The 25,944-nt window shown below is 31.8% G+C and overlaps 1 pseudogene; it reads right to left on the bottom strand.

Annotated features, from left to right (window-relative positions):
- Positions 1–6,092: 6,092 nt before the first annotated feature.
- The window catches only part of LOC149558106 (caffeoylshikimate esterase-like), a 115,971-nt pseudogene continuing 96,119 nt past the window's right edge, over positions 6,093–25,944 (bottom strand).

The raw sequence follows: 25,944 nt of genomic DNA, 5'->3' as shown, positions 1-25,944 counted from the left end.
GTCAAAAAGTAAAAAGTGAACTTCTAATTTTTCCTATTACAACTGCCTTTTGAGGCCTAAATCTGGAACTAAACACTGTAGCTCAAAAATACAACAATATTGAAAAGAAATGAAAGCAATATAATGCAGAAAAGGCCCTAGCTTTGAAAGTGATATTTTTGTCCACACAACCCTAGAATTTGACTACAGATCTAGAAAGTAGACAAAAAAATACGAACATTCAAAAAAATAGAACCTATTTTTGAGTCTCGATGAGCCCATACAAAGCGTTTCAAGTTGCAAAATGTAGGATTGGATACGTATAGTTTCCAAAAGAAACAATTTTTGACCAATCCTTGCACCAAAACTAGAAAAGAACACCACCACTACAAAGTTCAAGAAATTCTACCCAATTTCAAAAAATAGTTACACCTGAATTAGAGTTTGGATGTCCAAGTTATGGCCTCACAAAGTCAGGTTGCCAAATCAAAAATGCATTTGAAGATGGGTTTCGAATGAAAATTATGTGCTTAAATTTGATGGTCAAATGATTGTCATAATATTTATAAAATCCCTAGTTTTGATCATTAGACGGTCATCAATTTTAATCTTGTGAAATGTTGACATAGGAGAAAAATCAACATACGAAGATGATATGGCATGTTGACATGGTTGTACAGTCATAGATTAACACATGTCAAATATTGTACACTGAAGTGGCTATACAAAGTAGTCTTAGGTGGCAAAAAATTTGGCTCCATGTAGCAATGTGACGTGGAGGGTCGACTATCATCATAGTCTGACCTATGTGGACTATCAGTGTAGTGCCACATGGTCTTTTTATAGGGTCCGCGTGTCTGGGTTATGGAGTGGATGCATGGTAAATGCTAGATCGTGCTGGTAAAACTGACATACAATACTAGGACTAGAATAGGCATTGTTGGGAACTCTTGTAGTTGGCATCAAAAATAGTGTCTCAGTGCTGGGAAGAGTTTTACAGTCCATGGCTTGTTAGAATTAATCCCACATTACTAGGGGAACAAACTTTGTAGTTGTTTTTAAACAAGGTGCTCCAAACATTAAAAAAAAGAACTCCACTTGAGGTTGTAAGCTGAGCGACTGGTGGAGGCTCGTTGCCCCAAATTTCATTTTCCGTTGGTTATGTATGGCTGGTCCCATGGAATGAGCTTAAACCGATGTCAAAAAATACATATAATATTCTTGTACTTGCAAATCAGGGCCTCCTGGTGCCAATTTACAAAAAACAATTCCTCACAATTGACTTTGGGCTAAAGTAGGTGAGATTATAGCTGATTTTCACCAAATCAACATTCCAAATGCAATGGTGAGGTTAAATCTAGCTCTAGAAACTCCCAATTTTTGCGATACTCCAGATTTGGGCCATGGTGCTAAAGCGAGATGATTTTCTCTGATGGCTTTGTAAAGAGGAATTCTCCAAGAGCTTTGATATCATGTAAGAATTTTCCTTAGGGCAAGATTCACCCAAGATCATAAAAGTCATCACAAGCACAAGTGTAGACCAAAAATGGATATGATCAATTAATCAGAGTATGTCCTAATACATTTCTCTGTTTAGTATGTACAAAGACACTAGGAGTGCCTATATATAAAGGCCTCTTAGGAAGCACCTAGAATGTCTCTAGAAAGAACCAAGAGATAAGATAAGAATGAAAACTAAGCACATGTCTTATCCATCATTCTAGATGAGTGGATAATAATGACAAGGTTATAGACACCATGTGCTTAATTAGTGCACTAACTCTTGTGTTATAGACACCATGTGCATAAAAGAGGTGTGAACTCCCATGTTGTCAACATGAGAACTCACAAGAGTATGCATACTCCTAGGTGACTAATAAATAAATATTAAAAACATGCATTCACCTAAGTAAACTTAAGTAAGTGTAAATAGTAAATAGTTATTTACACCAACAGAGATAATGGAAGTATACAAGCTAGAGAAAGCCATTGAAAATGAAATGCTGGATATACATGTGGCCATGGAACAAATAAAGAAATTGAAGGATAAAATCTCTCAATCCATGGAAAGAAAAAATAACTGGCAAAAATATGAATGAAATTTGACACATTGAAGAAATAATTGAAGATATTTGCAGAGACATAATTTGATGAAACCTTATTCTACAAGACGAAGTCAGGAAATTGAAAAGAGATCAAGAGATTCATTCAAACAAGATACATGATGTTGGGGAATATAAGAAAGAAGATAAATATAATAAAATATGGTAGAAGAAGATAGAAGATTACTCAACACCAAGATAGAAGAAAAAGACTTGATAAAATCCACCAGCTAACACTACATTAGGTAGATATGGAAAATCAACAAAATAATGCAAATCAAAAAGTCATCAATCTAAGGACAAGAATTGAAAGATTTAAGAATGATCTTAGACCAGAAAGATAAATGAATGAAAGAATGATGAGGTTGAGCATTCAAGGGTTGAAGACCAAATCAAGTATTTTTACCTACCCAAGTATGAAATTGATAAAAGAGAGAAATGAAGTTTCATTTTTCTCAACAAATTAAGAATTTTCTAAGAGTGCACCATTCCTCAAGTACCCAAAGTGATTTAGAGAATTTTTTTTAAGGAAAATGTTAGGTGAAGTCACCATCTTCAAACCCTTCATCTACTTAGCAACATGACAACTTCTAGTATAAAGGTAAAAAAGGGTTCAGGAATGTTAGTAAAGAGTTGAGACTCTTCCTCCAAAATTTAAGCTATATCTAGCAATCTCCGAGGAGAAGGAAACACAAGGGGAACACTTGTCAATTCCTACCAAGGTACTTCTCATTCATGATGCCATATTATTTTATCATTGTTCTATTCAAGAATTAGGGAATTTTGAGTTGGATCAGACACACAGTGTATTCTGCAAAAATGATTTATTGAAGCCATAATACAAGCATCTGGAGGTCAAGGGTTTCATCTAGATCATCCACATGCACTAATATATTTGGACCCAATTTTTGATGAATTTTGGTTAAAATTTTGACCAAGTAGTACATCTCAATTTTTCTTGTTAAAAATTTGACCAAATTGTAAGTTGATCAAAATTTTGATGAACACATTGGTCAAAAAGTTTTTATTTCTTTTGACCATGATTTGTCATTTTTGGTCAAAATTTTGACCGATTCTTGGTAGAAAACTTTCAAGAATTGGTCAAAATTTTGAGCAATTCTTGATAAAAAGCTTCAAAAATTGATCAAAAATTTGACCAATTTTTGGTGGAAAATTTTCAAGAATTGGTCAAAATTTTGACCAATTCTTGGTGGAAATTTTTAAGAAATTGGTTAAAATTTTAATCAATTCTAGCCTATCCCAGGACCAGGATGCCATGGTCACGACCAAAGGGTTGGTCAAAAATTTAACCAATTATTGGTGGAAAACCTTGAGGAGATGGCTAAAATTTTGACAAAACTAAGTTGTTTTAAAAAAATAGAGCAGGCGAATCCCCCATTGAATGCCTAAACATGGACTCTCTCTTAGATCATCTTCTTCAATCACTCGAACAGTGCAATTTCAAAAGAGGCTTGGTTGTGGTTACCATTCTATAGCATGTATGTTCAACAATTTTGAAGTTGATCTAATGGTGAGCTCTCATCTAGCAATAGGTGGCTTCTTGGTGCTTTAACAATTTGTTATGAACCTATCATGGCTAATGGGAGATTTTATAATGAAATCTCCTAGAAACTCTCCAATAGAATCAGTGATGGTGTTCAAGAAAGACACATTTTTTGGATTTCAAATATTGGCACTAGCATCCTAATTGCTATGCAAGGGCTCTCCAAAGTTGTCTCTATGCAACTTTATTAGTAGAATTTATAGAATGGTTTGATAGCAGTTGTTATTCCAAAATGTCATTATGGTTACCTAGAAAGTCATCTAAAGGGTGAGCCATCATCTAGCAATTGCGCTACCTATCATGAGTGACAAAGGAGCTTTTGTTATCAAAAGCTCCCTGTGGCCATTGAATGGAGTCATTTTGAAGAATAAGAAAAGGATGAATGGGGTACTAGATTCAAAATGAAATCAATGACATTAGATCTATAAGAGTAGAATGAAGCAGCAACTTGTTTACTATGCAAAGCTCCCTAAAGATGCTTTTCTTTCTCACTAAATTGGTACAAATTTGTGAGTGTGGTTCAACAATAGTGTTTTGTTCCAGTGTGACATTGTGGTGATTTGGAAAGTGATCCTAAGGGTGGAGCTTGCATCTATCACTTGGGATGTTTTTGTAAGTGAGTAGGGGAGCTTCTATTATGCAAGCTTGGTCAGATGGAGAAGAGCTATTGGTACCATCATCAAACATAGATAAATCGTTAAGAGTAGAGTCTAAATCAATAAACCATTAGGGGTGTTAAGTTTGATATTCTTAGGGAGGCTCTTCAAAGAATCAACCATAATGAGGATGCACATGAAGATCTTCCATGACAGCAAGGTTTTAGCATAAATGGAATCATTGTTGTAACAATCACCAAAACCATGCATTCATAGGTCAGCTGCCTTCATTGGGGTGATGATTCTACAAGGCATGTGTTTTCATGGGACTATTGTGCTCATAGGTTTTAGGCTTTCACTTGATTACAATAAGAGCTCATCTTATTAACAAAGGTGCATTAGAATGCTATTAACCTATCATGCTAGCATTTAAGAAGTTCATTAAAAGGATTTAAAGTAAAGCATCTTCTTCATATTCATAGATGCTTCCTAATTATTTTCCTAAGGCACTACAAATGGCCCTAAAAGAATCTTAACTCTTTCCTACTAGAAAATCATTGAAACAACTGATATAGAATCACATCAATAGGACTTGGAACAAGAATAAATGAAACTTTCCTGAACTAGATATGCCCAACTAATATCAGGTGAATGCTACCAATGAAATCCAAAAAACTCAGTAAAAAAATAATGATACTATCAACATCTATTATTTTCCCATGATGCCATAGTCTAAATGTTGTTTTACCAAGAAGAACTTCTTCAAAAGAACAAGTCCCAATTGACATTAAAATACCCTCCTCATAAAATTATATATAGACTTTACATTGGGGTGATTATCCTTGTAAGTCTTTTTGAAATCCTCCCTTTAATCAAGAACATTTTTTGAGTGATTAGTATATTTAATTAAAGTTTTCAAAACCTAGATGACAATATTAATGGGGAATTAAAAAGTACAACACTTTGTAAACATCAAATTATTTTTTCCTCTACTAGGCCATTCAACGCATTTCCTTTCAGCCCTAAATACATATGTTTTTTACTTCACAAAGACACCTATAGTTAGAAATGTTGATCTTGTTTGTTGTAGTTCACTTGAAAAATACAATTGATTGAAAGATCAAATAGATAGAAAGCTAGCACTCTCATGACTTAGATAATCTAGTACCTAAAAATAATCAATATAGCATATCATAAACTCAATAAATTATAATCTTACACACATGAAAACAAAAAAAGCACTAGTAGGCCTCTTTGGCTTGTTTAGGTTCTTGGCTATCTTTTTTATCCTACTTTTTACTAGATTTGTCCTCTTCAACAATGGGCTTCCATTTTCCAATTTTCCTATTAAAAGCAAGAAGAATTAAGAACATTTATTGAATAATTGAGGACATTAAATAATCTTAAATGCTTCATGGAATTAATTGATAATTATTTCTAGAGATTTAAACAAACCTTACTTTGGAAAATTTTGAACCACCTAATGCATTTTAGCAACTTTATTTTATTTGAACACAAGTGCATTCTTGCATACTTTATAGAATACTTGACCTATAAAAGAGCAGAACTTCACAAGATAATGAGAACTATCAAGATCATGTAAAACCACACATCTTTTCTACACAATAAAGATTTAATAGGACTTCAATCATTATTTAAGTTGTCAATCTCAAGGTGAAAATATTAGTTTTTGGTGGCCAACTAGCTCTAAGTTCTTCATCACATAAATGCCACTAATAAAATGTTTATTTCACATGACAAGGTCATAGAAAGACCAAATTTTTTAATAGCAAGATATTTTATTACATTTTCTTGAAATGGGAAGGGTCAAATAGAAAAATGTGGACCACATTAGGACTCTAGTTTATTATCCATCCAATCAAGGATGTCACTGACAACCTCATCACGCTCATGTTCAAACAATAAATCATGAAAAAGTCCTTCGTAAAGCTTTATTATTTTATGACTTGAAGCTACTTGATCATATAAATCTTAAGATGTAGTAGGATCTGTCATGGTGTCCATAGTTCCATGGAGAACTAAAAAGGGAACAATTACTCTTTTCATATTCTATTGCAATGAGAAGATTCGAAGTACTTCACAACCTATCTACACTCTAATTGGTCCAGTGTATACTAGTGGATTAGAGTACATAGAAATAAGTGATTCTAGATCATGAGATACATATTATCCTCTCTTACTTGCTCCACTCAACTAATATCTTAGTAAAACAAGTGAAATAATGGTGCAATTTCTCGCCATAATTCAAGCATACATTTATCAATTCCATTTTTATCTAAATATAAGATTAAAAAATACTAAAATCTTGTTCAAATTTGCTCCATTTTAAAGCTTCTTTGAACCTTTTATTTTTATTTTTTAATGTTAGCAACTTCTTAATTATTTTTTAAAGAAATCAATTTATGTATAAGTACCAAAATTAATGTATTGATCCCTTGGCCTATATTGATAGATGCCCCTAACATCATAATACTTAGTTATGAGTTCCATACTTCTTAAATCATATTTGAATAGTGTAATATATGACAGATGCTCTTAAAAATAAATCCAATTCAAAATTTAGCGTCTTACCACAAAAATTGGATGTGTAGTTCACACTCATAGTGCTGGAAAAGTTGTGACAATTCCTCATACCATTTTCTTGACATTAGGATCTAATGCTGCCTTCAAACATGTATTATATGAAAGTCATGCTAAATAGGTTCTAGAAACATTTAATAAGCATATTCATAGTAAATAAATGACAAGAGGTAGAAAATTAATGTGTTTAATTACTTTAGGATTGAAAACTAGAATTAGTAAATCCAACTTATTTATCAAAATCATGCCAGTCAAGGAATTCTCCAAGCAGGATCTTAATAATTTGAAACCATTAAATCAAGAAGGAAAAAATACTACCTTCAAGATAATTGCAACTCTTGTTGAGTGGCCAAACAAAAAGCATGGCACTCTTGGATTTTCTAATCTTACTTTTTGTAGAAACATTTTTTGTAGGATAAGGTGGTGTAATATATTATTGCACGATTATAATAATATCTTCCTATATTTGTTATAAATATGGGAACTTTTTTATGCATACCATGCCTTCAACAACTTGATCTAGTGATGGTACATATCCATGTGACCCATCACTACCAACATAGCCTATAAAATCAAATGACTAAATAAATATTCCCTACAAAGGACACCGAGGCCTATAAAAGAAACTTCTGTAGCTAATGATTTGTATTCCTTATTAAGGAGAAATAAAGTGATAGCATGTCAACTCTTAGAAGGGGATAAAGTAATTTTTAGTCATGGATGCTTATAATAAATTACAATAAAGCAATAATGGGCATTTATGAAATCCAATTTTAAACTATGTAGTTCAAAAAAATTGAGTCAAAAGTGTTGCACAAAATAATAGAACAAGGTTCCATGCCATAGAAATTACGTCAAGAGAATGTAAAAAGATGTTGATAATGAAATGTATGTTTTTTATTCAAATGAGACATCCAAAAAAAGGCATTAATGGCCACAAAAACAAAGAAACACATAGATACAATTTTTTTTAAAAAAAGACATGGATACTAATAGTTGAGCATATGCTCTACCACAACCACACAATTCTATTAATTTTATCTTCAAATCCCATGATGGTCATGATATTGGATCCATATTCCACACTTCCTTTAACAACCTTAAACTTTTCTTAAACTTCCCCAAGCTTCTTGTATCTCCCATTTAAAATAGAACAGTAATACCATAACTCTTTCTATAGAAAAAAAAAAAAATTCAAATTTGTGATTAATTTAAGAAGAAAATGATATAAAGAAAATACAATCCAAGAAACATATGCATACTTACTTGTGTTTCCTTGTACATTTAGATAAATTGAGAGGATAGCGTTCATTCAATGTTTTAAATTTTGACATTTACAAAAATGAAAAACTTGTCTACAAATTGCATCAACTTTTGTACAATTACAATAGAACCACAAGGATAATCAACCCAAATTGTTCAACCAAAATTATGATATAGAATCATACATAAATTTCTTGTTTTGACCTACTCAATTTTCTTCATGCAATCATCATATTCATGATTGTTTGTTTTCTTGTAACATTTAGTATTTATAAGAACTATTGATGACCTAAAATTTATCTATACACAACAAGATAATATAAAAGTGGAAGACTCTTCAAAACCCATGATATTGAATTCAAACAAGAAATTTACATTTTTAGAAATAAATTTTGTAACTAAGTAGAGACATTTTTCCTAATTGACTACTAGCAACAAGATACTTGTAATGAAAATAACAAATAAGTATCATTATTCCTTTACTTATTGCTCTATTCCTTCTTGTTCCTCTTTTCTAGAACTTATTGTCACTCTTAAGATTTATGAAATGCTCTATTGAACTCTTGTACAACCACCTTCAAAGCCTTGTTTCGTTACTATCAAGTTATAGATCTCATCATGCACAATTTTGTAAAACCACGAATTGATTACAATGCAATATAAATTGTTCTTTTATTTTTACATATAAAAAGATTATTCTCTTCTCTGGGAACAATCTGTAATCCTCAAAAGTGAGATTTTCAAGTACCATACATAAGTGCTAATACCAAATAAGTTGAGAACAAATCAAACTAGCTTACACACACACACACACACACACACACACACACACACACACACACACACACACACACACACACACACACACACACACACACACACACACACACACAAGAAATATCCTCTTAAATCAAATTGTTCTAGATACCTAGGGTGCAAGGCAATGAATAGTGGTTTTCCCTGTATTATATCAAGCAAAGTGTGAGATAGACTCTAAATTGGTTCAACAAACTTCAGTGCCTGGTAATTAGCATGGAAACAAAGCTTTTAAATTGAATTATAATTACTCAAGAAAAAAAATGTGGAGGATTGAGAACCTTTATAAGCATAGGCATGAATGCAACTAATCTAATTTTCAACTATTCATAGCAAAATAAAAATTTATCTGAATCATTAATAAAGAATTCTTGAGGGAATATTCAAGAAAACTTTTAAATTCTACCCAATAAGATTCTCATTTGGGATAATATCAGTGATAATCAATTCCAAATGGCAATCAATAAAGACCTCTCAGCTCAAGAGATAGTTTGGGATCTGAATAAATAAAAAGTAACAATAATTAATAACCTATCTATTTTCCTCTCATTACTCAAAAGAGGTAAAACTGAAAATAGTTTGATAATGTGTAATCTTTCATAGTTATTGATAATAGTATAATATTTCATTAGGGAGAACTTAATAATTTATATTTGAACTCACCATAGCCACTGAGGTAGGAACAAGACAACACTATATCAATGCTAATCAATAATCTCCATTATACATTTTCTATATGTATAAAACTTGTGTAATGGGTTTCTCATGTATATTCTATTTACATGTGTACCCACCATGGCCACCTAGGCAATAGTAAGCCAACACTATACCAATTCTAATCAATAATCTCCATTGTGCATTTTCCACCTGTATAAAGCCTATGTAATTGGTTCTTCTGGTGTATTTTTCTTACATGTGGAATCACCATGGCTATCAGGGTAGCAACAAGCCAACACTGTACCATGTTTCGTAAGATGAGAATGACCTTCATTTAGAAGAGCTATAGATGCTAATTAATAATCTCCATTATAAATTTTCCACAAGCATAAAACCCATATGATTTTTCCTCCTGTGTATTATGCAAAAATCACACTCTATACAGGTCAACAATATATATGTACACAAATTAATAAATTATACTCTGGAAGTGTCTCTTTCACTGGGTCCATCACAATGCCCCAACTATCGAAAACTTGTAAAGAACACTCAAAAGTTGGTGTATTATGTTGACATGCATTAGTCAAGATATTAGAAAACGTTTGCCAATCACAAGTAGTCTCTGCCATACATCTATTATATGAAATAAGCTAGTGTCATTAGTCCCCCTATTTATTATCTAGATCATGTAACATAAAGAAGTTGACAACTAGAAAGATAATTGAACTCTAAAATTGTTCCCCAATCACCCAAATCTTGAATATTTCATTCAACTATTCAAACATAAATGTTCTTAAGTTGACATTCATCACTCTCTAAGAAAAGCCAGTATCATCAGCTCTTATATGTAGTCTAGACAAATTAACAACTAAAAGGATTATTTAATTCTAAAACTAGTTCCCCTTCATCATCTCCCTCAACTTGCCCCAATTATCCAAAACCTAAAGATGACATTCAAAATTCAATTTTCCTCTAAATGATAGCTAACACACACAAAATTAGATATTAGCATGTTTTAGCATGTCAAGAGTTCACTTTCTTCCATCTTCTCTTCTTCTAAGTTTTCACAAATGTTCTTGAAAATGTTTTTCAATGAAGAAAATTAATGAATTTTCACCCACAGAAATAAAATTCAATCAGTAACTAATTTGGGCTTGGGGGAATGAAGTTCATTTTTCTTAGGTTGAAGATTTTATTAAGAAAAAAAGTCTATAATTAAGGCTATGCAATTTTCTGAGACCTTATGTCTTCATAGAAAAATCACCATATATACATTTCTCCTATGGATTGATATTAGCCAATATTTTTAATAAATATGGATATTGATATGTAATTGTGAATGTCAATTAACAAGAACAATGAGATGGGAAATAAAATATATTAGTTTTGTTTTATACAAAATGTTAATCTAAAAAAATCATGCCATCATAGAATTTAATGAACATCAATACGAAGAGACTATGTCAAAAAATAATGAACTCACTAAGACATATGAAGCATTAGGGTCAATGCTTCAAAAAAACTAACCAAATATGATACTAGTCCACTTATCTAAAAAATTTATATCATAAAACCACCAAGACCTAACTGTAGTTTTGATGTTACATGTGAAGAAAATGTCCAAGATGCAAAGTTTTATACTTGTTTCTTCACATCTAAAAGCATTGAAGCATGAATGGTGAATAGTAGACATCCCATCCACATGTCGTTTTTATGCTAAAAAGGATTTATAACATGTTATACTAAGACTTAATATACACTTCCCATTCCACCCAAAGTGCATTATTTAAAAATATATATACTTGCCTTTTTGGCATTTGGTAAATCCAATAATGTTTGCAATGCATAAGCTCAAATGAACTCCCACCACTAGAAGATAATCGATGTTAAAATTGAGTAGGGACACAATTCCTAGTCCTAACCAAACATTAGCTTGCAAAATAAATGGGTACAAATAAGATAGGACAAAACAATAGCTATGACAAGAACTAACCAAGAAGGCAATTGAAATAGAATTTTATTGGCAGGTTGATAGCTTTCTATCAAAAATATGCAATTCTGAGTCATATTTTTTGTGAAACATAATGTAATGTGTAGGTTGGTAGTTTTTAAAGTTATTTTTTATTTCAAGTCCTTTTCTCTTTGGTGATGGAAAACTAGTATTTTGGCCCTTTGGATTATACATTGGTTAGGCAATGTAGGTATGTATTTTGGATTCAAAAGTTATAAAATTTAATAATCTAGTTAGTGTAGAGGATTTTATAATAATTGTGTAAGTTTTTAATGCTATTTTACATTAAATTATATAATTTATCCATAAAATAATAGAATGGAATAAAGTTTCTTTATTATTTCTTTTGAACCATAAAAGAATATGGTAGTTTGATGTTTTAAACTTTGAAGATGGAATTATATAAGATTACTTATGCTCATATGTTGGTCATGTCAGATTGATGCAATGCATTTTCCTATGACACATGGTTCTATAATTTTTTTGATGCCATATATAAATGGTCATTTATTTATCTTCAATTCATTTGTATTATATGGTATGGTTTCTACTTTGTGTTATGTTGTTTATACTCCTCCAAAACACTTCAATGTGACTTTAAATTGATCTCACTCAATTATGGGGAGGCATAAGAATGATATCAAATTTGGAACCTCAACTTAAACTTATGAATAGTTATGAGTGGCCTAGTTCATATTTCATGCAATCTTCTAGTCCCTATGAGTGATCTAGTTCATATTTCATGCAATATATTGTTATGTGATGGTATTCAAAAGTCATCCACTATGTATTTAATTTTAGTGGTGGATTTAAAACAAAATATAGCTTACTAGTGAAGGATGGTGTGAAGAGAAATAGGAGGATGACTTCTAATGTTTGAAATTGTATTGTTTCTATTTGAATTATCAACGACCTACTTCTAATCCATTTGGGCTACCCTACTTTACACATGTGGAGTGAGATCGATTGGGAAAAAAGTGAACAGAAGCTGAGACTATAATTCTTGGACTTTTATGCCTATTCACATGTCCTTTTCAAATTTCATGTTCTTGATGAGCTTGCTATCAATTTTTCTTTCCATTGTGCCCATCTTTTGATAAAGTTATTAATCCTCAATGATTTGGAATTGTCATTTATTGTATTTATATTCAAACAATGATTTAATGGTCACTTATTTGGTGACTAATTATGGCCTCCTAAATGAATTTGATGAGAGATAATTCTAATTTAGAGGCATCGACATATGCTATACCATTTCTTATAAAAATATATGGCACAAGTGCATCTATTTAATCTTTATAATTAGGAATGACTAGTAGAGAGCATTCACATATTGGATATAGGGAGAGTAAAAGAATCCTCTTTGCAGTATCTATGCAAATGCTACCATGATTTTAGAGACTTCAAAATATGGAAAAACTTGCATTATTGTATTGCAAATGTATGGCATCAAAATCATTTTTACTAAAAATATTTTCTATTCAATAGCATTGATGGAATGCTTGACAGTTCAACTCTTACAAACTTAAATCAGAAAGCGAAAAAGATTACTAATGGGGCTAAATATTAAAGACGAGAATAGAAAAGACCTAGATGCTAAACACCTCTATTTTTTAATAATATATTGAGACCTTCATTGATTTCAGCATTTAAATGAAGCATGAAATAAATAGGGAGCAATATAAATTTTGTGTGAGAAGCAGCTCAACATTATCCAACATGTAAATAGATTACTTTGCAGAAATTTTGCTAAAAGGTAAAGTATTTGTAACATGTGAAATATAATAATAAGAAAAGTAAAAACCAAAATAAGAGGGTCTCATACCATCTGTGTGATCTCGACCAATGGCAATGCTAGTTCCAGCTGCCATGAGCACTGTCATTCCAATGATTATAGCAAATAACTATTCATATTTTCTATCAAATGATATTCTTTGTAAAAGAAAAAGGTGTAAAATTATATCAACTAATGATGGATTGATACAATTTTCAGAGAATAGAAGATTTTGTAGAGAATATAAATGTATGAACATTTTTACCAAATATAAACTCATTGAACTTCTATGTTGGATCTTTCTTGTGTGATTAGAATATATTTTTCTACTGCACTAATTCATTTCCATGGTAGACACAATGAAACATGAATGCATATTCATTCATCTTAAGTTCAATGACGATGTAAATTTAGACCATCCACATATATTATGACCTTTTTCTACTCTTCAAAACATGTAAAAGGTGAATAAACTCCTAAAATGTGATGTGATCTTAATTTTCATTCATTTTACAAACAAATTGAATGACAAATGTAGCAAATAATGGTTTTTTGGACTGGAAGTTCACTTGACTGATAATATAATGCCAGCTCTCTTAGAAGGATATTAAAGAGTTAGTAGTGATGGAGCCCTATTTTTTTGCAAAAGATTATGGCCTCCATTTAAGAGATGATGTTGAAGATTTGATGAAGTATTATGGCCTCTTGTAAATCTAGTTTAAAGAACAACATTAGTAAACTTTTTGTCACCTAATTATGGGTTAATATGCTCATTGTTCACATTAAAACCAACTTAAAATTTTATCAAATGAAGGCTACCTTTAAACATCACATACTCACATGCTACTTTCTCTACTACTATCATTGAATAGAAATACCAATTCTGAGCACCAAAAGAGAAAGAGAAGAAATTAGTTTAATAAAGTTGGAATATGGATATAAGTTCACAATTCTTTCTATGGCATATAAATAGAAAGTAAATGGGTTACCTTGGTTTGGATGTAGTAATGAAGGTTGTTTGAGTAGTCCTCATTGACTACAGTTTGTGGATTTCTTATGGGGTCAAGGTTGTTTAGAGAAACTGTCAAATGACTACTAGAAACTAGAACACTAAGGAGGGTTATAATTACCTAATTAGAAAATAGCTAAGGCCAAAGCCAAACATCTCTTCAAAATAAGGATTGTTTGTATGGTGGCTTGTGGACTGCAACTCCATCTATTTTCATATGGGAGTTATGGTAGGAGAGAAATAAAAATATTTAAAAAAATAAAAGGATAGGATAGGGATAACTTATCAACAAGATGAAGGATTCCATTATCAATATTTTTAATAAGAGAATATTGAATATGCAAAAAGTGGCAGAAAAGATGACTTACTAGGATGAGAAGATGAGAGGTAGATGGACTAGGTTTGAGATTCCTTGGTATGTTAGTTTGAGCTTCACTTGTTTTGAGAATACTTTAATATTCTCTACTTAACAAGGCCAACCACTTAAAGGTGGAAGCTCATCTGGTCTCACCCCCATCCCCCTAGCATTAATCTAAATTACCCATTATAATCTAATTACATACTTCATTCATCTATTTATGAACTATAACATTCAATCAATACAATCACATAAAATTCATTAATGTGATATAAAATTCATTATACACAATGTTGGAAATATAGATGGAGTAACTAAGAGGGGGGATGAATTAGTTACACAAAAATAAATCCACAGATCCCTTAGATGTCTAATAAATCTATTTGCTATTGTCACTTGCTAAACATTCATAAAATGTTGTAACTTGATAAATGCAGTGAATGTTAACTTTAACAGATCTAAAACATGCATAGAAATAATTGGTAATCATAAAAGAAATATCATAAACACATGAGACACTAGATTTAATGCGGAAACCCAATATGGGAAAAGCCACCAATGTAACTAGCTATTAATTTTCACTCTTCTGAAGTGAGCCTTGTTAGGAGTCAACCCTATTAAAGGCTATAAAACACATTGTTAGAGGATTTAATCACCCTATTACGAGTGGTCTTGTTAGAGGTATTTAGAATAATTCAATAGAATTGTCACCTTGTTAGAGGATTTACAATTTTTTTGTTAAGCCAACTATCTTAAGAGATTGTGGAATCACTACTACAATGATTATAAAGTAACAATGAAATGACCTAAATGAGATGCAACTGAATTTTTTGATTACAGATCTCAGTTATGCTCCACTAGATTCTTCATGATCAAATATAGCTTTGCTGCTCCTCAAGGATATCTAACCATCCTTCAAATTTTATCTTCTCAAACAATTAGTCCACTTACAAGCTCGCTCGTTCAATCATTCACTTTCCACTCCTAGAATTCTCAATTTGGCCTTTCATATATACCATTCAAATTATCAAGTTGGCTCATTCACAAGTTACAATCACCAATAATCATTACCACAATCAGCTAAAATTAATACATAAAATAATTAAGCTTTAATTCACAAATTAACAAAATTCTTCATTGGCCAACCTTGCTCAGTAAACACTATTCCAGAAATAATTTCTTGTGTTAACAATCAGAAGCTTGACTAATACTGCAAACCCTGCAAAATCATTTGGTGACTGAGTGAACTTGATAAACACTAAATTTCCTTTGTTAACCTTATGAGCTCAGTAAACACTAACTTCTACCACATTTTCCTTTGATGCCTGAGTGAACTCAGTAGACATCATCTATGCAAGGTAGTGTCCAGGAATGCTTGGTAGACACTGAAAATCATCTCATAGACCAACTAAGCTTAGTAGATACTGATAGATAACTGATATGAAATTTGTGTAACATCAAAAGAAAACACACAATTAGGCAATTTTATCCAACAATCTCCCTCTTTGGCATTGATGACAACACAACATGTCATAGCATGATGGAATTTGAAAACAAGACTTTCTTTGATAGAACGTTTCTCCCTCTTAGATTTTACACCTCAAGCTTCACTTATCTATAGAAGTCTCCCTCTATGAAGGAATTACATGGAATCAAACAACAATCTCTCCCTTAAACAAATTTTAGTAAACTATCCCTCTTTGACAACACATGCCAAAGACAACACATACTGAATACGTTTCAATGTACCTCAAGTACTGATTCATATTGTCATGCCCAAAAATATATGGGCAAAACACACACAAATTTTTTTGTTTAAAACTATGATTCAATAAGATAATATGGTCATAAAAGATTTTAGATGATTAACTATAATGGAACTAATTGTTCAAGTAGTTTAAAGTTCAAATAGCCATAGGTACTTTGAAGCCAAATGCAAGTTCACCATCGATATAAATAAGTTACGACATAGTTTGAAGCATATCATAAAATAGATAGTTTGGATGAACTTAATGTTTCTTAGTAAATCAATTTATTTAATTTAAATGACTAATTCCATTTAACTCAAGTCCTAACCCTTCAATTGTTTTAATAATACCTTAAAATATTACCTCCTAAGCATCACAATAGATTAACACAACAACTTATTAGATATGTCAAAAAGACCTACTAACTAAATGACATCTATCTCTTAATTACATAACCTTGTTTAGCATCAATTTAATCATCATCAATATATCACTAACCTCATAATGAACTAATTAACTAGTCCCATCTATTAACTTTATAGCTTGATCATCATAACAATTTAAATCATTTAACATTAAGAGAATTTGAAACTCTAGAAGATCAATTAAATTTAACTATTCAAAGCACGCTACTATGTTTTAAAACTTTAATTCCGAATTCTAAACTAACTTAAAAATTTTCTCTAACATACTTATATTAATCTAATTTATTAATCTATCATCTATAATTAAAATTGAAGACTATAATTATTTCAATTAAATCGTTAAGTAAATCTGAACTTTATTCTAAACTATTATAAAATTTAAGTTCAACATTAAAATGCCAATGTTAAGATTAATCTAACTAACTTACAATTATTTTATTTAAAATATACTAATTTCAAATTAAAAATTTTAAAGTAGAACTAATTAATAATCTAACAACTAAGTTACTATTCTATACTAACATCATTTTAAACATTAGGCTTAAATTTTAATTAACCAAATTTAAGTATATATGTATTAAAAAAAAAACACTAAACTAACAAGCACATCAGAACATTATTCCACTTTCTAATAACAGAAAGTAACTATTGATCTAAATACTAATTTAATGCTTAACTAATTTAAAACTAACAATAAATCTAAATACTAACCAACATTTCCTAACTAACCTAGACTACATACTAGCCAAGTGGCCTAGCCACTACTTGGCTTCCCTTACAAGATGACTCGCGCTTCACCAAAAATCTACATGCTAACCCAAGCCTATCAGGGTAGACCTGTCCTCCCCTTGCATGAGTGATGGACATGTAAGGATCCAACGCAGGGGAAAAGATATCGCTGGGGGGGGCGGGGGGAGAATAAATGTTAGAAGGGTTTAAGTTTGTGAAAATTGTCTTCTTGCTTCCCTTGATAAGACAAGGTCGTTAGTGGTGACAGTACTCATACTGGCAGGTGGTTGGATGAAGTCCAAACCTAGCCTTTCAGTAGGAAGGTGAACAAAAAGTAAGAGATGGGTGGGAAAGAAAAATTAAGTGGGTGTGATATCATTTTTTTTGTTTATAAAATGACTAGATTTGAAGTCCTAGGCAAGTACCTTGCCTTTGCATGCTACATGGAGTTTAATGCTGATTTTTTTTTTCAACCAAATTTGTGCCCAAATTTGGCAGGGAGGAGATTTGACTACTTGATTTAGTGATGGGCTAGATAGCATTAGGAGTAAATGCCAAAAGTTTTATTGTTGAGAGAAGGTAATAAGAAATGCATTTAACATACAAATTTAGGTATATTTTATTTTTGAATTTATATGATTGATATTATTTAAAGAATTAGCAATGATTTTAGTTGATATTCAAAGAGGAATAACTTAGAGAATATTCTCTATGACTTGGGGGAATTAAATGTTTCCCCATACATTCTTTAGAGAGGTTTTTACTACTAGAGATGTAATTTTTTTTTGAAGCCAAATTTTCTAAGTGTTGATATAATCTTCTTGCTATATTTTTTTTGTTATACTAGGAGTGATTTCTATCCTAGTGACAACATAGATTCCTTTGAACAAGCATACTAATACAAGGATGTGTATAAGGTTAAGTTTTATTAATCATCATATAACGAGGTATATGTTCCTTTTATTTAGAATACAAGGAGATGCATAATTCTTAATCAAATTTTATTTTTTTCAATTATAAAATTTAACAAGGAGGGAGATAACTTTGTTGTGCACAATGTAGGATTTTAATTTCCTTTGAATACATAAAACATCAAATTGGAAACTTCAACATATCAAATTACTTTTTCCTTAACATAATTGAAACCTTGAGAATTCATAATTCGATGACATTATCTATTACTCTATTTTCTCACAAACATATGCATAATTTGAATTCACATAAGAGCAATGAAAGGAGGTTTTCACAATATTTTTCTTTCTTTATTATTCAACCTAGTTCAAGGCTCCATCGAGAAAGAACCAGTAAGAAAACCCGATGTTCTTTCCAATACATCAAAATTTAAATACATTTTACATAATGTTACAATTTAAAAGAAATCTCTTCTAGGTACTTCACAAGTGAATTCTTCCAATACCTTCAATACCTCAAGGGAAACAAGGAGAAGATGAGAGCTCACCCAGGGTAAAACATCACAACATCAAGAACAATTCAAGCATACACCCCTATCCGGTTTCACACAATAGTTCCAAGCATAGAAATTGACTAGGAGGGAGGTCAATTTTACCAATGGGAGACGTCAATCACCATATCATAACATAGCCCTTTTGAGGCTAAAACTTCCAGAACTTATGTTCTTCTACAAGGCCATTTCGAGGCTATTACCACAAGGATTTTCATTCCTTTCCATATCAAGAATTCCCAATATCAAACAAGGTATTTGATGACAAGTAGGGGCACATACACCCTACTCTCTTTCCCTCCTCTTACCATGAGAGGAGACTCTACACCATTGAGGTCCAACTAAGGCCCTTCCCATGTACATGGCCACTTCTTCCCTATCCAAGGGTGAGTAATGCCAAAACAATCCCCCATGAAATCCCCTCAAAATAGAACATCAAGACAAGCATAAGAATAACATCAAGAATAAGTTAAAATCCCTCCAAATCAATCCCAACATACAAGCAAGCAAAACAAAGAACAACACAATGCCTTATGCATGATTCAAGCATGAACAACATGAAGAAAAAATTCAAAAGAGTGAAGAACTCCTACCTTTACAAATAGTTATGGTAAAATGGTAAGTTGAGAAGAGCTTTTCCTTTTCTTCATTCAATCTTCCAAATTTCTCTAAAACTAGAGATTGCGTAACCTAACAACCCCAAAACTACTCGAAAATGCCTCTAAGTATGATCCTTAACTCAACTAGACTTTAAGTAACCTCAAGATGAAGTTTGAGTCACCAACTCAAGTAGGAGACAATCAATTTTCGCAATCAACCAAAAGTAGGTTTTTTGAGTGACCCTAAAAGTCAACCAAGGAGGCTAAGGGGGTTGAAAGTACTCCCAACCCATACCCTTACCCCTATGGTACTTAAATTTAATATTTTTAAACCTTAAAGACTTAATAGGAGGCAAATAAAGCTAGGAGAATAGTAAGACCAAAGATCAACCTTCAAATAATGACAATGCAAAGATAGCACAAATTAACAAGGGGTTTTAGTTTCATCTTTCCATTGGGTTTCCCGGCTAAATTTCCTGCACACTCATTGAACACATCACTATTTCAAGAAACACACATGTGTGTGTGTGTGTGTGTATATATATATATATATATATATATATATATATATATATATATATATAAGAATACGTATCAAGAAATTCATGTAAATTAAAACATCCATTTTTATACAAATCAATTGTTTATCTCATTCTGTTCATTAAAATTGGAAAAATCAAACTGTTAGTTCTGCATTCATTCACTTCATCATCATGCATGTTCATAAAGCATTAAATGACGAAATCAAATATCAAAAAGTAAAGTATCACACATCATAAATAGCATAATAATGTTCACTGCATCAAATAATATTCTAAAATAGCAAGTCATGAGTATCAAAATAATAATGTATCATTGATGCTAGGATGGGTTGGGGTGAGGCCTCACACATATGCAATGTTTCCTTAACTATGCTACATCAACTGATAGATCTTCAACTTGGTTCTTGTTGATGCATCACTAAAACTTTATTTTAGTCAGCTTCAAATAGGGGAATGACCCTAACTTACCTCTTAGATACAAGAATTCATCCTTAGGTAGTGGCTTAGTGAATATGTTAGCAATCTATTCCTTTGTATGGACATATTCCAATCTAATTTCCTTTGTCTTGCACCAATTCTCTAACAAACTTTATTTTAGTGAGTTTTAGATAGGGGAATGACCCCTAACTTACCTCTTAGATACAAGAATGCATCCTTAGGTAGAAGCTTTGTGAATATGTCAGCAATATATTCCTTTGTATGTCCCATATTCAATCTAATCTCCTTGTCCTACACCAATTCTCTGACAAAGTGATACTTTATGGAAATATACTTTGTTTTGGAATGTATCACTGGATTCTTTGAAATGTTAATTGCACTTGTGTTATCAAAGAACATGAAAATTGGTTCTTTGATCTCTACCTTCATGCCTTCCAACAACTATTTAAACCAAACAATGTTAGAACAATTTATTGTTGTTGCAACATACTTTGCCTCTATTGTAGATTAGGATGTGCAATTTTTCTTTTTACTTGTCTAAGATACCAATGTTTTGCAGCATATTCAATATCTTTCATCAAAATTAAACAAGTATTTAATTTTAGAGTCATCTTATCTTTATTTTCCATTAATGACTTATTTACCTCATCACCTATCATGTTTGGTAGCAGCTTCCTCAGAGTTTTCCCGTATATGTCTCTAATAGTTTTCTTGGTATTCTCTCATCTTAGTCTAATTTTCTCCATTCAAGTACTAGAAATATGGGAGGCTAAATAGTAGGGTAAATACTTCCACTTACCCATTTTTTCCATGACCAAATCTTCAATCTACTTCTGCTCTACCTCAATCTTGGTATAATATTTTAGTGCCTTAAAATTTATTATTCCTTCATCTTCATGTAGTTCCTTCAATCTATCCTAGAAGGTGGGTGGAGGCCTACTGAATATAACATTTGCTCCTTCTTTATGCTACCTTCTTCCTTGACCACCTCATAAAGAATGTAGTGGATGGCTTGGGTGGCTTGGTGATGATCACCTTTCCTTTCTTCTTAATATGTTCTTCTTCATTCTTAGATTCCTCCTCATCCTCTACTTATTCACTTGGCACATCATCACCTTTACCCTCGATTAATAGGAGAGGTTTACTTGATTTTATTTTGGCTATTCTTCTCTTCCCTTTGTTAACTACCTAAGGGAGCTTTATTTTTAGCTCTATTCTTGCCTTGGCTTCATCATAAGTTCCAAATTTTGGGCCTTGGGATCAACCAGTTCATTGATAAGAGCTTCAATGACATCCTTGGTCTCATCAATATTCACCTCATAACCCAAAGGTTTGACCCACACCACTCTAGGTTTAACTATTTGGATATACACTTTGTCACTATCCACCATGAAGCATACATCATTCTTATACTAATCTTCAACTAAATTCTTTGGAATTCTGAACCTATTGTTCATTTTCTATTTGAATGCATTGAAGTATTTGTCCATGATGCTAACATAGTTTTCACCCATGGGTAAAAGCACAAACCTGTGTCACCTTTTATAAAGAAATGTGATATCAGAATGTGACAGTTCAACATTAATGACTAAAAAAGATGGTATTTGTGTTTTAAAAATGAAGATGATGTAAACTGATGAAATGTGTAGAATTTATGAATTTTATGCCTATAATTTTTATAATTTTTTTGACTAAGAATTTATTCATTTTATTTTATTTTGAATTCCCTTTTTTAACTATAAAAAATATAGGATGTAGTTCCCGTCAAACAAGTATGTGCAAATCATCTTTTTTTGTTTTGATTTGAAAATATTTTATAGATGACATGTATAGCTAGTGAACAAAAAAACAAATAATTTTTTTTGATGTATATTTTCTTTGTTATAAGTACTCAAGTTTGACCTTGTCAGAATCCAACAGTTTTTTCCTCCCGTCAAAACTTCCCTATCAAATCTATACCTTCTTGAAAAAAAATTACATATGAGTGAAGAGGATTCTCTCCTCTAGTGATAAATATAATTTTTAAATTTTTTTGATATGATTTACTATTTTTTTTCATTTTTTGAGAGAGCATCTTCTGAAATGTTGAAATATCGACTTATAATATTTTGAGATTATAACATATTATAACTAATCAAAACACTTAAAAATTTATATAATGATGATATTGAATCTGAGATCTATAAAAGAGTATTTTTAGTTTTTTTTTTTAATTGAGTTTTGATAGAGAAATGAGATTTGACCAAAACAGGTTTTTGTATCACAAACAGTGACACAGATCTGTGCTTTTACCCCCATATCTATAATATATTCATTTATCTAATAAAGAATAGGTACACTCTTTCTCCAGACTACTGTGCCTTTAGATGGGAAAAAATTCAAGACATAAAAGAATAGATAGGTTAATAGTGAACCAAATTTGCATGGGTTATTCTTTGATGTTCTAATACTTTCCATATTTTTATTGAATTTCTTTAGCAATAGGTTGGCTAGGTCAAAAGCTATGTTTTTTTTCACCACTTTATAAGACAAGTCTATAGCTTCCCATGACACACTATCAAGATGGCTTGAACTATATATCTTATGAGTAATGACATGAATTCCAAATTTCAATTTTGCATCTGTGACACTTCTTATCCTCATACTTGTACCATCCCATTTAGGTGGGGTTTTCTTTTTGAGTTATGCCTAACCTAGGGCTTTCATTGCTTTGGCCTTACTAAGCATGGGAAAGCTAGTGATTTGATGAATCATCTTATTGGTAATAAAAATTGGCTACTCTAACCATAGCTGACTGTTATGCACCCAGCTAAGAATAAAGCTAATCAATTTTATTTGAAATTCTCGAGGCATATGAGTTAATCCTTTTTCATCCAAATGTTGATGCTTGGGTTTTAGGGCTCCATTAACACACAACTAACCTAGGGCATCATCCATCCCTAGAGTACCAATTTCATGAATATTACATTTAAAATGAGTGCAAATTTCATTAATAAGAAGTACCTTTGGAGGGATTTGAGTTTGAGCTCCACTTGGGTCTAGTGTTTCTAGAACTGTGGGTGCAAGCTTGAAATCCAACACTTTCCATTCAACTCCTCAAACCAACATGTCTGACCCTTTCTTGATCTTGCTACTGCTTGATGCCATCTTCACTCACTAGCTTGAGAAACTTCAAAAAACTTCTGCACAAAATTTTCTCAAGTCACTTGATCACACTAGAAGTTGCCTCTTCGTAATAGCTCTAAAAATTCATGGTAAGGAATGAGTTTAATTTCATGACTTCTATCAAAATTTTGTCATTAATGCTTGGTACAAAGGTATATTAATTGTCTTCATGCTTGAAAGGCTATTTTTTCACTCAGTGAAGGTTTCATGACTTGGTAACAACAGGTGTCTTGTTACTCCTAACCATGCTCAACAGAGTCCATGAACTGAACTTACTTGGTAGAGAAGGTAACTCAATGATAATTGATACTGATCTTTCTTAGTGATCTCTTTGTATCTTAAATACATATTTTGGTCTTTGTCACCTTTTAAACTAGAATAATTATGGATGTGATCTTGATAGCCTAGTTCCAATTCTCCCTTGAGAACTTAATCAAAAGGGGTGGAGTCACCCAATTCTTGAGTGACTTGACCAATATTTCTTGAGCTATTGTCCTTGGTAGACTTAGGAATCCATTGCTATCTCATCTAATTTTGGATGTTGTCAGCTTTTTCTTTCTTTTCATCTTTAATTCTACCTATATTCATGCAATTCTTGGCAAGATGACCAAGTTCTATACAAGTGACGCATCTTTTGGTGGTATCCCTTTTCCTCGTATGATGTTTAACACAATTCATTCCAATGTGTACAAATTCTCCATGATAATGATATCTACACCAGGTATTGTAGTCCCAACCAAATATTCCTTTCGCAATTTTCTTTGCTTGATTGAATGTCTTTGTTTTGCATTTTGAGGACTTGTGCCCTTGTTTCTTGCATTTGTGACACTTACCCTCAAATTTTGGTTTCTCTTTACATTCATTAGCCCTATGACCATGCTGACTACAATTGTAGTAGCTTCCATTGAATTTTTCTTTGCCATTACTCCAACATTTATTTGATGTATGACCTATCTTACCATAGTGATTGCAAGTAGGTCTTTGATTCTTTTGAGCACCTTTCCACCTTCTTTGGAGGATTTACCTTCTTCTTTGTATCCAATTCCTACTTTACCCTTTTGTGGATAGAGATTTTGCTCATTCAAGTGATTCATGTCTGCTTGGGATTTCATTATCCTTTAATTGAGTTTCTTTATAGAATTTAGATCATTCTGCTATCTTTCACTGATTTATCTTTTAGAATTTAGATCATTCCTTATTTTTCCATTTTCAAATCTTAAGCTCATGATTTCCTCATTTGCATTAGAGAGTTGATCAATAAGGTTTTCTTTCTAAAGGGATTGGTTTTGAACTTCATTATTCCTTTCATTCATTTCTTCTTTTATCTTATTTCTCTATTCCAAGACTTCACATAACCTTACTTACTAAATTTCTTGTTCTATTTTTAGTTTTCTTACTTCTACTTGCAAGGAACCATTTTTCTCTAAGAGTTCTTTGATTGCATCATTTTCTTCATCTAAGCTTCTTGAAGAGAAAAAGTCTTCAGTTCTTTATTCAATGTACTAATGATCATTCATTTGATTTGCAAGTTCCTTCCTTCTTTTTAGGGATTGGGAGAGATGCTCCTTTTCTTTCTTGAGTTGGGCAATGGCCATTTCTAAATCTAACTTTTCATTGTCAATAGCTTTGTCAAGTCTAAATATCTCTATAATCCTTGATCTTTACTTAAGCTGTAAAACTTTCTCTTGAGAACCACAAAGCTCTAATACCAATTGTTGGAAATATTCAAGACTTTTTTAAGTACTGAGAGGGGAGGGGTGAATTGGTAACTTCTAAAACTTTAACAATTTCAATTCATCATCCAATAAATCAATTAGCACTCAATTATCACAACTGATCTAATTGCATGCTTGAGAAACTAAAAACATAAAAGCATTCGTAACACTTGAACGCATAGATTTGGTGACCCAAAAACATTCCAAATAGAAAGTAAAATTGGGTGGGGATGATACCCACAAACATGAATACTACAACACAAAGTTGGTTGGTGAAGGCTTACATTGATCACTTCTGATGATTTGCCTTGCTAGGAGAAATTAGGATTGCTAGGTCCACCTTGTTAGAGGTTTTACAAACATAAAATAAAGTACACACTCAATAAAGAGA

The sequence above is a fragment of the Cupressus sempervirens genome, chromosome 5, assembly GCF_028749045.1.
Source record: "Cupressus sempervirens isolate cs-2001-9-10 chromosome 5, ASM2874904v1, whole genome shotgun sequence".
Lineage (NCBI taxonomy): Eukaryota > Viridiplantae > Streptophyta > Pinopsida > Cupressales > Cupressaceae > Cupressus > Cupressus sempervirens.
Note: the sequence above shows the minus strand (reverse complement) of the source record. Positions and strands in the feature narration are given on the sequence as shown.